Below are 13,840 nucleotides of genomic sequence, written 5' to 3' on the forward strand. Positions count from 1 at the left end.
ATTAAATAAGTATAAATAGATTAAATATTTATAATCAGCACTTTTACATAATTATTTCGAATTATTTCCACAATTTTTCAAACTTTAATTAGGCGTTTTTGCATAAAATTGCAAACGGTCAAAAATTAGCGCACAAAAGTTTACTAGGCAACTCTGTATAGTGAGAGAGCGATCAGCTGACACGTTCTTACGGAAAAAATCAAAATTGTTTTGATTTCTACGTTCCGGGCTACGTACGTACGTGCGTTGCACGTCGGTGAGTTTTCGTTTACATTGCACACTCATAAGATAGGTCGTGTCAGCTGACACGTTTTTGGTACGTACGTTCGTGAGTAATGCGGCAGTTACCCACGAACGTACGTAGAAAAAACGTGTCAGCTGACACGACCTATCTTATGAGTGTGCAATGTAAACGAAAACTCACCGACGTGCAACGCCCGTACGTACGTAGCCCGGAACGTAGAAATCAAAACAATTTTGATTTTTTCCGTAAGAACGTGTCAGCTGATCGCTCTCTCACTAGACAGAGTTGCCTAGTAAACTTTTGTGCACTATTTTTTTACCGTTTGCAATTTTATGCAAAAACACCTAATTAAAGTTTGAAAAATTGTGAAAATAATTCGAAATAATTATGTAAAAGTGCTGATTATAAATATGTAATCTATTTATACTTATTTAATATGTATTCCGGCCTTTTACAATATCAAAAATTAAATTGGAAAAAGTTGATGTTTCCATAAGCATACATGCAAAATGGTCAATGGCAACAGTGCTTATCTGTAAACAATACACACACAAATATGTTATGTACATGTACACAGACGCACACATTGATTCCTACGGGCTTGAGAGTTCGGTCAAACGTGCTTCGTACGACAACCGTCCTTACGTACGGCACACGTCGGTGGGTAACTGCCGCATAACTGCCGCATTATCTGTCAAGCATTCTGACAGACACTCGCTGGATTCGGAATGACAGCGAATTCAAAATGGATACCATTACCGAGTGCGCCGAATGATTGAAAAATTGAAAAAGGCGATACGATTGGTAGTCAAAAATGTTGTCGTTGAGACCAAAAATGCGACTCTAGACCTGAGATTTCCATCAGGTGAGCGAGGCTGTTTGTAGTTTTGACATTTATCGCTTAGTGAACACACTTGTATAGGTACACTATGTTACTGATTGCAAGCAGATTAAATTTTGCGCTATGTCGCACTGCCCTTGGCATAGGAGGGAGGTTTACTATCTTTGAAGGCCTCCTTTTGGAAAATATTGCAAGAGGCGATAAAAATGCGGAGAACTAAGAAACTGTTCCGAGGTGTTCTCTATGAGAGGCGAAGCTTATGTTCGATGTGATCGAAGGTCACCAGCTGTTAAATTGCAAACGAAAAATGATTGGAGCGATTTCGCTAATTATTGGTCGTTTCTTTAATAATGTTTATTATTTGTTTATACCTTATTTTATACCTAATATCATACACGTAAAGCTCGTTCTTCATCTTATCTATCGTAGCTTTTTATTAATGCTTAAAGCTGGAGACATTGGTGCTTTATCGGTAACCGTATCGTGACTCCAGCTTAAAGTTGCTCGCAGTGTTGGTGTAAATAGTCGTGCTTTGGTTAATGTCGTATGCAGCCAACGCAGAGGACTTAACATAGTTCACTTTAATGCACGTAGCTTCCATCCTGATAAACTTGACTATGCTAGGAATGTGTTTGAAACTTCATTAGGTGATGTTATTTGTTTCTTTCAGACGTATTTTGATGTCAATCTGAGTTCCACTATAACTAGTATTGCTGGTTATACTGCAATACGTCATGATAGATGTGGAAAAAGAGGTGGTGGCATCGCCATATATTGTTGGAATAATCTCCAAATGAGCCTTCTATATAAATCTGGCAATGATAAAACTGAATTTTTAATAGTTGAGGTGTCCGGCAAAAACTTCAAAACTCTTGTGTCATGCGTTTATAACCTTAAAAAAGTCCATTACCCTAGATCCATTGTTTAATGTAATGTCTGGGTACGTGGCTGGCTTTGACAATATCGTCATTTGTGGTAACTTAAATGTGAATGTACCCTCTCGTGTCAGTTATGGTGACCGTTTGCTGGATGGTATTGCAGGCATGGGATTGTCTATGGTAAACTCGACTATACCCACGAGGTATGTCAATCATTGCCCACCTAGCCTGCTAGACTACTTAATTTTGTCTGATCTAAGTAGTGTTTTAAAATTTGACCAAATAGGTTTTATATCAGACCATGATTTGATTTATAGTTGTCTGGATATTAATATTGAGCGTGCGGCCACGAATCAATATTTTTTATTACAGAGACTTCGTAGCATCAACGGAGATGAGCTTTTGAATGATCTCAACAGTGTAAACTGGTGTGATTGTTGGTCTCTCGAAACTGTTGACGAAAAACTTGAATTTTTAACTGGTGTCTTAAGGGGTGCTTATGACAAGCATGTTTCCATTCAAACAGTCCCTAAGAAAGCTTCATCTTGTCCCTGGTTCAATCAAAGAGGATAAATATAATAAGAGCCGTCACTCGTTATTTTTTAGGCATTTACTCGATGTAAACTGTGAGGTAGTCGCTACTTTTGTTTTATGAGGGACATTTTTGAATTGCCTTCCATTTATCCATGCGGTGTTGTCACTTTATGCAAACGTGTTTTTTGGAAAGAAAATTAAATAATTAATTAAATACAGTCGGAAAAATAAACACAAATACCCCATGAAAATGTATAGAAGACATTTATAAACATCTCGCCCAAAAAAAAGTAGCGACTACCTCAAAGTTTACATCGAGTAAATGCCTAAAAAATAACGAGTGACGGCTCTTATTGTATTTATCCTCTTTGTTTCAGTAGTAGAGTACAGTCAGCCATCACGCTTCGCAACACGCTCCATTCAAAATGGAAAGAAAATCCATATTTTAGTAACTGGGAAGCATTTAACAGAGCGAGAAATAATGCAACACGTATCACTCGGTGCGAAAAAACGTCATATTTTCGTGTTAAATTAAATGCCAATCTTCCAACAAAAGTTTTGTGGCGAAATATAAAAAGTTTACAGTTACGCAGAAAGGATGAGGTCCAGTACGCTCTAGATCCTGAGCTAGTCAGCGCTGCTTCCCTGGGTAATGGTGCGGCAGTTTGTCCCTTGTGAGGATATTTTTTTTAATGGGCCGGATTTTGAGTTTTCTGCAGTGTAGGTGTATGTTGTGGGCAGATGTGTTCTTAAAATAACTTTCAATGCTGAAGGGATGGATGGCATGCCCATTACTTAAATTTATAAAACTCCTGTTACCCTGCAGTCTTGGAACCCTTAGCCACATCATAAACCATGGCTTTACTACCTCCTGTCTTCTTCGGAATGTTGCTACAGTTCTACCTGTTGCCAAAAATATATATGCTTCCTGTCCTGCTGATTATCGCCCAATCAGTATATTTTCCGCTCTAAGCTTTCTGAAACCCTAATGGCTGAACAAATTTCACTTCATTTAAAATCGCACAACCTCTTGTCTCCTCTGCAGTCGGTTTTAAAAAAATCACAGCTGTGGTACTGCTGTGCCAAAAATTTTGGATGATATTCGTCAAAACTTTGATAGAAATGATCTGACTCTGCTCTGCTTACTTGACTTCTCTAAAGCGTTTGATTCGGGTAGCCACATGCATAGTGTACATGTACAAGTGTGTTGACTTATCTGTCAAGCATTCTGACAGGCACTCGCTGGATTCGGAATGACAGCGAATTCAAAATGGATACCATTACCGAATGCTCCGAAAGATTGAAAAATTGAAAAAGTCCATACGATTGGTAGTCAAAAATGTTGTCGTTGAGACCAAAAATGCGACTCTAGACCTGAGATTTCCATCAGGTGAGCGAGGCTGTTTGTAGTTTTGACGTTTATCGCTTAGTGAACACACTTGGTATAGGTACACTATGACATGCTGTTGTATGGCTTCGGCAGTAGTGCATTAAAACTTGGAACTATGGAAGCTTATCTATCAGATAGGTGCCAACGTGTCAGGATCGGATCTGAAGTATCACAACTTAAAGTTGTTGAAAGTGGGGTGTCACAAGGATCTATTCCTGGCCTCTGCTCTTGAGTATTTTTATAAATGATATCTTTAGAGGTTGGTGACATTCGCGTCTTCATGCATATGCCGATGATATACAGTTATATCTCTCTGGCCCCATTAAGCATGCTGATCAATAAAATGCCTAAAAAGTTAAGCTTTACCAGATTAGCTCGACTGAGTGAGCTTATTGTCCCCCACTTTAACTCATTGGCGTCATCCAGACAATTTTTCGTCAACGATGGTCGTATTTGGAATGCAATCCCTGCGAGTGTGAGAAACAAATTTAACAAAAGCAACTTTAAATCATCTATCTATGATTATTTTTATTTTTTTATTTATTTATTTATTAGTCTACAAATTTAACAATTAATCAGATTAAATATAGTTACGGATTACAGATAAATTATCGAAGCATACAAATTGAACAAAATTATATTATAAAATATGTATATATATTATTAAATCAGTTTTCGGGATGGACTGTGATGCCGAGCAACGGGAATTGATTATTAGTGCTGTCGGAATGGACCTGATTTCGAGCAGCTGATGTATATCTGACACATAACAAGTAGGGCTGCGATGTGTGGGAGGTTGGAAAGGAAGTGATTCCAAGCCACTCGCCCAAAGTTACTGAAGCTGGTAATAAGAGTGTGAGGTTGGAAAGGACGTGATTCGAAGCCACCCACCCAAATCATTGCGTATTTGAGGTAGTCAGCAGATATTTTTTTATTACGTGGATAGAGTCACACGTATCAATATTTTTGCAGTGCTTATTGAAGTCAGTACACAGACAACGAAGAGGTTCGTGCATTTAAAAATTCGATCTGCATGTGCTTATATGAAGCGGTTGAAAATGTCTAGATGGTCTAAAGGGAACATTAAATAAAATTTCACCAAGCAGAAAAGGGCTATTTACCATCCCTCTAATAAGTTTAACTGCAAATAACACACCTGCCATCTCCCTACGACTCCATAACGTAGGGAGCTGAATAAGTTTTAAACGGCAGGAGTAGGGAGGACGAATCCTTGAGGGGTCCCACGGTAAGTCCCTCAGCGCAAAAATCAGGAATTGCTTTTGAACCGACTCCAATTTGCCGCAGTGCGTCTGGTAACGAGGGTTCCAGATTATCGAAGCGTATTCTAATATTGGCCTCACCAAAGATATAAAGAGAGAGTTTTAGAAATATATGGATCATCGAATTCTTTAGACCATCGTTTGACGAACGCCAAAGTCCCTCTGGCTCTGTTCACGCAACCTTCTATGTGCAATTTAAAGTCAAGTTTAGGGTCCATCGTAACGCCAAGGTCTACAAAGCTAATGACTTGGTTAATTGTGTAATCATCAATCATATACTCGTAGGATTGGTATGATTTACTTGTAAAGTACATGAACTTGCACTACGGCAGGTTTAGTGACATTATATTTACACTACACCATTCGACTGGGCTATTCAGATCCGATTGTAGATTTGATCTATCCACAGGTGAGCGGATAGGCATAAGAAGTTTGACATCATCAGCGTACATTAGCGGCTTGCAGTACTTCAAAACATTTGGAAGGTCGTTAATGAATAGCAGAAACAGCACTGGACCAAGGTGGCTGCCTTGAGGAACACCAGAAGTAACATTTATAGATTCTGACATACAGTTATTAAATATAACTGTTTGTTTTCTATGCATCAAGTATGAAGATATCCAAGATAGAAACAAAGGCGGGAAGCCAAAACGATCGAGTTTGAACAGAAGAAGTGAATGGGAAACTTTATAAAAAGCTTTACTAAAATTAGTATAAATTAAATCAATTTCGCTATTAGCCTTAAATCCGTTCAGCACATGAGTTGTGAACTCAAGCAAGTTAGTCACGGTAGTCACGGATGGATGCTGAAGCTGATATACGCATGATCTGAGAAGGATCGCCTATAAAGGACTCTTCAATCAACCCTGACATATCACGTTCAGAGCTAAAGGTAATATCAAAAACTTTGCTGCATGTTGGACCAACTTGAACTCAAAATTTTGACTGTTTTAGATTTTTCGATATACATACCAACATAACCAACTGAGAATATGCAGACATTAATCGAATAATCAGAAAGGCCAAAATAGGGGACAACATGCCTTTGAATCTCATTTTTATAATGGACACTATGAAAAAATAAAACTGTTTCCTTACCATGACTGAGGCTCGCGCCCTTCCTTCCGATTGCGCGTAGTAAACCCCAAATTCGCGCAAAAATGCGCTGAGCTCAGGAGCCTTTCCTCCCGATGAAAGCCATCGCTCCTGGATCAGCGCCACGTTAAACGAACCCTCCTCACGGGTTAGGAAGAGCTCCCTCTACACCACCTTACTGGTGGGCTGTTTCTTCCCCTCCAACACCTTCGCCATGACGTCTAAGTCCTTCTTTTGCCCTCTTGGTATAAGGCTTTCGAAGTCCTCTTCGACTTCTTCCCTTCTGGCTTGTAATCGTTGCAATCCGCGGGGCTTCCCTTCTCGAGGTGTAAATGCTGTTTTTATGTTCCTCTGTAGGACTCGCAGCACCATTTGACTTTTTGTCGCCCTCTAACACAACACCTTCGTCGTGACGATTTCCACCTCTTGACTTAAGGCTTTTCAACTACGCCCGTTTATAGCGTGTTAAAGTTGTTATCCTTGGGACTTCTTTTTCCATGTCGCATGCTCATTTTTGCCTGTGCCCCAGGCTACTTAGCCAAGCTGCGTGTACAATCTATCTTCTGCCTGTTTGTCGTAGTACTGACCCTGCTCTGTAGGCCGAGATACAGTAAGTACCTTCCAATCCTGTGCCCGTAAATTCGGGTTCTCACTCTGCAGAAGTCGAAGCGTGTCCTTCGATTCCATCATGCAATCTGTATATATTTTAACTTTTGGTGCCGTGGGGATCTGCGCTCTTGGAGTTTTTTGGAACTACTTTCTTCAGCCACCGCAATCTCGCGATGCTGTCGTACGCTATCATCTTCATACTGCTCCGTTCTCTTCTCTACGCTACTTCTCCGTTTGGATTCACCTTCCGTTCCTTCACGGAGCTCGTTGACCGCTCAATACTGTCGCTCCGCGAGTCCGACGCAAACAAGTTATCCCTTATTCTCCCTATCACTATATGAGTTGTTCATCTTGGTTGCACGACCACTTTCCTGACAAGGAGGGCTCATCGATATAATATTTAATGTGGGGAATAAAATCGTTAGCCGCAGCCGTTTTCGTTACTGTTGGGAGGCAATCGTTTCTTCCCGAGGTGCTCTGGTATCAGGTAGGCTCCTTTGGAATACAGTCGAATATATCCTCTTGTTGCAAATCATCCAATAGGCACGGTCCGCATAACACCCTGGATTAGGGGGTTGGTGGTTATTGGTCACCGTCCTCCTATGAGGCGGAACAGCGTAGGTACAAGCCCCCAAACCACTCAGCCACATAGTCGGGCGCTATGAAGTTCGGCTAAGCCCTCACACCATCGTGTACCCTAGTGAGGGGTGGTAAGCACCAAAACGGTAGTAATTTATTTACTCAAACAATGACATGCTAATGATATTAGAATCTAATCTAATACTAAAGACCACAGTTGTTAATGAATGCAATCCATGTACTCCCATTCCTGGACTAACACTTTTGGGTTGCACCCTTTATTCTTTTTTTTGGAATAATGAATACATTTTTTTAGTCATTATTCCTTTTCATGTCCGGGGAATAATAAAATTTAAAAGCATTGCTCTTGTCTAATAACAAGTATTGCAAACTGGTCTTTATTTAGAATACTTTGGGAGTAATAACTCACAATAGTACTTCACAACCAATAGCGTGTTTAAATCAAAACTGATTTGTTATTACTCAGTTACGCTGTTTTTATACTCTCGGTTTCTTCGTTCACCCATTTCTCCTAAGGTCTAGTAATTTCGCATCCCGATCAGAAAAATCTCTCGATCCAACCGCTGCTAGCTTCTCCAAATTAACCACCCTTCCATTTCGTGCTTTCCCGATTGTTTGTATGCGATCCTCTTCACAACTTTGTACGGATCTTCCCATCTACATTGAATTTTTGAATGAACAACTTTCCGCCGGTGAGGGTTGTATAACATTACCAAATCTCCCTCCAGGAAACCTTCCGAATTGTTGTTCATGTCGTACCTATGTTTCATCTTACTGCTCATTATCCTGGTTTGTTCGCTCACACTCTGTTGTTTGGCCAATGAACTACTTCGTAGGGCTTGATCTTGACGGATTGGCTTCGCATAATCAGTATCGTTTTGACGTTTCACGATAGTAGTGCGCGCCGGCTTGAAACCACCCTTACATTCTTTCTGGGAAATTCTTACCTTCGTTTTAGTGCGTCCATTTGGGTCTCTCAATGCCAGTATTTTTCTCGCAAGTACCTTTGATTTTGATTTGTTTGGCCTGTTCGTTCCATCAACCTTTGCCCGATCTACTTCCTTTGACTTTCGGGGTCTTTGTCGAATCTCCTCCACCAGCACTCGCTTAGAGCTGAACCCTTTCTCCAAACTGAAGTTAAGTGGTACATCCTTGTTCTTATATTACATAATACTTCTCTGCATATCGATCCTGATGCCATGGTCAACTAAGAAATCTACTCGCAATATGACTTCATCAACGATCTCTGCCACAACGAATTTGTGTAGAACCATGACCTTCCCAATTAAGACTTCACATAACACTTCTCCCTGGACTTGGTTATACTCGCCAGTGACCATACGCAACCTTGCTCCAAGTAATGGCTTTACTCTCCTGTTGACGAATCAGATCGGATTATGGAATGAGACGCGCCCATATCTACTGTCAGTAAACGCTCCTTGCCATCCACGTTTCCTGTGACGGTAAGACTGCCCATTTTCTTTCGATTTGTGAAACGGATATCACAGGACATTCAATAGCTGGAGCAAGTTCTCGATCTTTACATCTGGCTCGCTCTTGCTCATCTCCTCCAGATGTGTACTTATTGGAACCACTAGGGTCGAGACCACAATGACGTGCAATGTGACCTGGCTTCCTGCATTTGAAGCATTTGATAACTCTGTCACTCTGGTTTTGCGATCCTTTCAGCGCCTCCAATATTGTGTTCACCCAGTCTGGCCTTTCTACTTCCACACGGCGTGCTTTTTACGCTGGCTTACTCAAAGGTGAGGCTGCTTCCTGAGTCAGTGCGTGTGATACAGTTTCAGCAAATATTGGTTTTGGACTCGTATATGTAGCTCGTTTCGTTTCGACATCCCGTATTCCATTTATAAAGCTCTGAATTTTAAACCTCTCGGTGTATTCCACGGGTGTGTCTGCATTTGCTAGTTGATCCAATCTTTCAACACCCAACGCAAACTCCTGCAAAGTCTCATTTGCTTTTTGGTAACGGTTTTGCAACTCAATTTGGTATATCTGTTTTCTATGCTCGCTTCCATAACGTCTCTCGACAGCGGCCATCAATGCTTCATAACTGTTCCATTCCAGTTTTTCACTGCTGACGTCTTTTCAAATTGAAGCTTAAAGACCTGAAAAGGAACAGGACCGTCAAAAGATGGAGTTTTTACCTTCTTATTACTCACTGAAGCAGCCGGGTGATTAAGTTGCAACTCCTGGATACGTCCTCTCAAAGCATCCACCCGGCCTCGATTTTTTCCTCAAACTGTATCATTTTCTCGTCCATTCGCGCTTCGAGTTTTGATGATATACGCGTCTATTGTGCTTCGAGTTTTACTGTTACGCGTGGCTCTTGTCCTTTCAGCTGTGCTTCCATCTTGTCTCCTGTGATTCCAGTTTCGATAACATGTTGGTGGATATTTGTGATGGCATTTCGGACATTTGTTCCGATATCGCAGCCAATATCACGTTCAAGTCTGTGTTCGTCACTGGCTGCGGTGTTTCGTTTTTCTCCTCCAATTTTGTTGTCTAATCGCCATCAAGATGAAATACATACAACTGCTACAACAACATGCTCTTCTACGTTAATTCCTTCTGATTCTTCATTCATTCTTCTGCCTCTCGTAGTCATGTTTGTAGTTCGAATTTATTGCCGATTGAATTCAACCCAAGGTTCTCCAAATCCTTTTTGAGCTGCTGGATCTTCAAATCACTTAACTTGCCCATATCCTTTTTCTCCTCTAGAATATATTCAAAAATTCGTCTTCTGACAGCAATTGTAACGAAGTTTGGGGAATTCCGCTTATTTGAAACCTTCTGCTAACGTTCGAATCGCTAAACTGGTGAATAAATCACTCCAATATTCAATATTGCAAACTGGCCTTTATTTAGGGAGTACTACTTCACAATTTTACTTCACAACCAATAGCGTGTTTAAATCAAAACTGATTAGTTATTACTCAGCTTGCGCTGCTTTTATACTCTCGGTTTCCTCGTTCACCTATTTCTCCTAAGGTCTAGTAATTTCGCGAACAGTTGTACCGCATGCTTGGTTATTTACCAGCTATATACATGTATTTCTGTAGTCCACGCCTCTCCCATACTTCGGCTGATGACTACATATTTGTATGTGTGAGATATCTCTCATCGCCTTCTACATAAGAGTGGCTGTTTTATTGTTGTTGTTCATTTATTTAGTAGCAGCTTAGTGCTGCTAATATTCGTCACAATATTTTTATATCAGAGGTGCCCACTCCCTAAACTCACGTGCTCATTTTGTTTTTGTAAAATGGTAGGCATTGAAATTTATTACTCACCTGTGCTCAGCCATAAAATATTTGCGTTTATGTAAAATTCCTTTCCTACGCATACAAGTTATAGAATATTAATTGCGTAACTTGAATGAGTTCGACAATAAAATTCGAGTTACGTGGATATAAAGTCCGTTAATAAAAAAACGAATGTGAAAGTAGAATTTCAAATTCTAAAGCTGAGAACGGTTGTACAAAATATGCGAAATCGAGTAAATTAATTTTCGAATCAAGTTACATAATAAGCCCCAAATCGAAAGGCAGACAACGTGGAATATTTTCTATTAAGATAAATAATAAGAGAATTGCCCTAATATGATTATAAAATTCATGTCGTGGTTAAACATAGGGAACACTGCTCTTATAACAATAGCTGTTTTTTTTTTTTTATATCTATATACATATACGCTTAACCTTTATGTGAACTGCTAAGCATTAAACTTTATCCACACTTATGAAATTGCTGCGCAGAAAATTAGTACTCCTAAATTTCAATTCGCAATATACTCAGATGCAACTGAAATATGTGTCTATGTTTCACCACTACACTACCTCTATGTATTACATCTACAAATGGTGTGTGTCCACTATTCACCGCAACCGATTCAGCTATAGGTTATACCTGGTTTGTGTCTCCGCTTTTCGGTACAACATGTTCTGGGAGCGTGTTCGCGCGAACACACCTAGTGATGGGGCGAAAGTTGCGATAAAAAAGTATCGGAAAACAAGAAAAAAACAGACCGGCGATCACTAGCGAAAATTGAAAATGAGTTTCCGGAAAAAAGTGTGATTGGCTGCAACTAAAATTGAGGCGGCCTGGCGAGATATAAAAAAAAAAGGGGATCGTGTAACATCGGTTGGCACAACTTCAATAGCAAGGCGCCAACTGCTTTATTAACATTATTGCTACGTCAACTGCACATCCCCACTTATATTTAACGAATCAGCAAACACCCTAGCCGGCTGTGCACGTATTCAACGAGCATTGTGGAAGAACCAAAAGACTGCAACGAGGAATTGCAGGCCCAACTACTAGAAGAACAAACAAGTGGGAATAAACCTTATCACGGTGGTGTCGTGTTGACACAAGCGCAACGTATATAATATCTAGCGAAGTAGGTCGGCGTTTCACAGCCACACTTAGTGAGGAAAGTGTTAGTGATTCCGATACGGATTCGGACGGCACTGAGCTAAATGTTGATGAGAACCATTGCAATCTGAAGATAAACCCCTTTCTCTACGTTACGAAGTACCCTACCGCCTTCGGAAAAGCGTCCGACCACCAATTCCGCCTCCAGGGTCAGCAGTACGCTGCCGCGTAATACAACTAACGTCAAAATGGCCAAGTCATCCAGATCGTAAAGGCCAGCACGAAGCTTTATCGCCACCAGGTTCATTAGATTACCTCGGACCAGAGCGCAACAACCACCAACAGTACCAACACGGCGCGCCCAAGACCGCGGACCACAACCAACAACAGCGTCGGCTTCACCGCCAAATTCAACTTCACCAGCGACAACACGCCGGCAGAGACCCATGGTACGTACTCTGTCGGCCATGTAAGTACCAGCAAGGTATAACTTTAGATATAATTACCCTACAAAAAATTCTGGTCACGAAACTTACCCACGCTCATGCAAATGTATAATAACTAGTCAAACGGCGTGGAATGACGAAAGCATTTTTTGCAGGGTAGTTAAAGGAACTTCCAAGTGGTACTTAGAGGGTTTTATACAGCCCGGGGTAAACCATTCGACAAGGATCGATCTTTTTCGTCAAAATTACGACATTTTTTAAGAATTATCAACATAAAAGATGAAAGGATAGTTTAACTTATTATAGAAAAAAAAAAATTACACATAAATGATTTCCACTATTTAAGTTTAGCTTGTATTGATTATCTAACCAAAAGAATTACTACATGAACACTTATGTTTTGCAACTTGACAAGATATTAAAGAATGCAACAACAGTTTAATATGCAAAATTATTTACACATTTTAAAGGCTTGTTCACAAATAAACAGGCAGTTTTGTCTCAGTCAGGTTAAGCAGCAATTACCTGTTAGAACGCTCAAAACTAATTCAAACATACTCCGTTTATTTGTGAATGCATCTTATATACATTATATTGAACAAACTCTTTAAATATAACTAAAATTGTATTCAGCAATTTACGAGTATATTTCCATTTACCTAATACCTACCTAAGCATTAGCTTTACAAAAAAAAAAAGCATACATTTTTTTTTATCATTTTAATAATATATTTTGTCGCTTTAAAATGTTTGAAGTTAGCTCTATAAATTTTATTGATAATAAGCCGTCTCTATCACGTGAATTATTTTAGCGATTCATTTTTGGGAGCTCAACCATAAACTTAAAGCAATTTTTTTTGCGAAAGCAGCCATTCGTCGATTATGCACGAATTGGCAAAAGGATTTTGGATTTAATTTTTTTTTTCTTATATCTTACAAATGCAATATATATATACATATGAATCCCTATTGCGGGCAATATCTTTCGAACAACAAGACGAAAGTAATCTACGTGCACGTAATACATATTGCAATCGCAATTTCATCCTTATTGCTTTTGTAAACACTTTTCTTAGTACATATTAGATATTAGTATCATTATACTATGCGAATTATACCGAATTGATATTTTGTTACACTCAAAAATAAGTTCTACTATAACAACATAATAATTTTTGTAAGCGGAAAAAAAAGCAGATAATAAGTGATTATTGTAACAATGTACTTTAAGGGCAACCCCTTATGATAATAACCAAAACAGAACTTTATATATATTTTTCTTTGCTAACAAAACATAAGCAAATTAATTTGAATACCTTGTTGTTAGAGAGTGTAGTTTATATTAGAATTTAGCTAATAATTTAATGATTTTTCAGAGAAAAGGTTTAAGGCATTAATAATGAGTATTGAATAAAAATTGTATTTATAATGGGAATGCTGACGTCGCCCTTTATTTAGAAGGCATAGGGTAAAGCAGGTAAGGGGCCACCGAAAGATTAGGTGCGTCGGTGACCATGGATTTGAG

This window comes from Eurosta solidaginis, chromosome 3, assembly GCF_040869045.1.
Source record: "Eurosta solidaginis isolate ZX-2024a chromosome 3, ASM4086904v1, whole genome shotgun sequence".
NCBI lineage: Eukaryota > Metazoa > Arthropoda > Insecta > Diptera > Tephritidae > Eurosta > Eurosta solidaginis.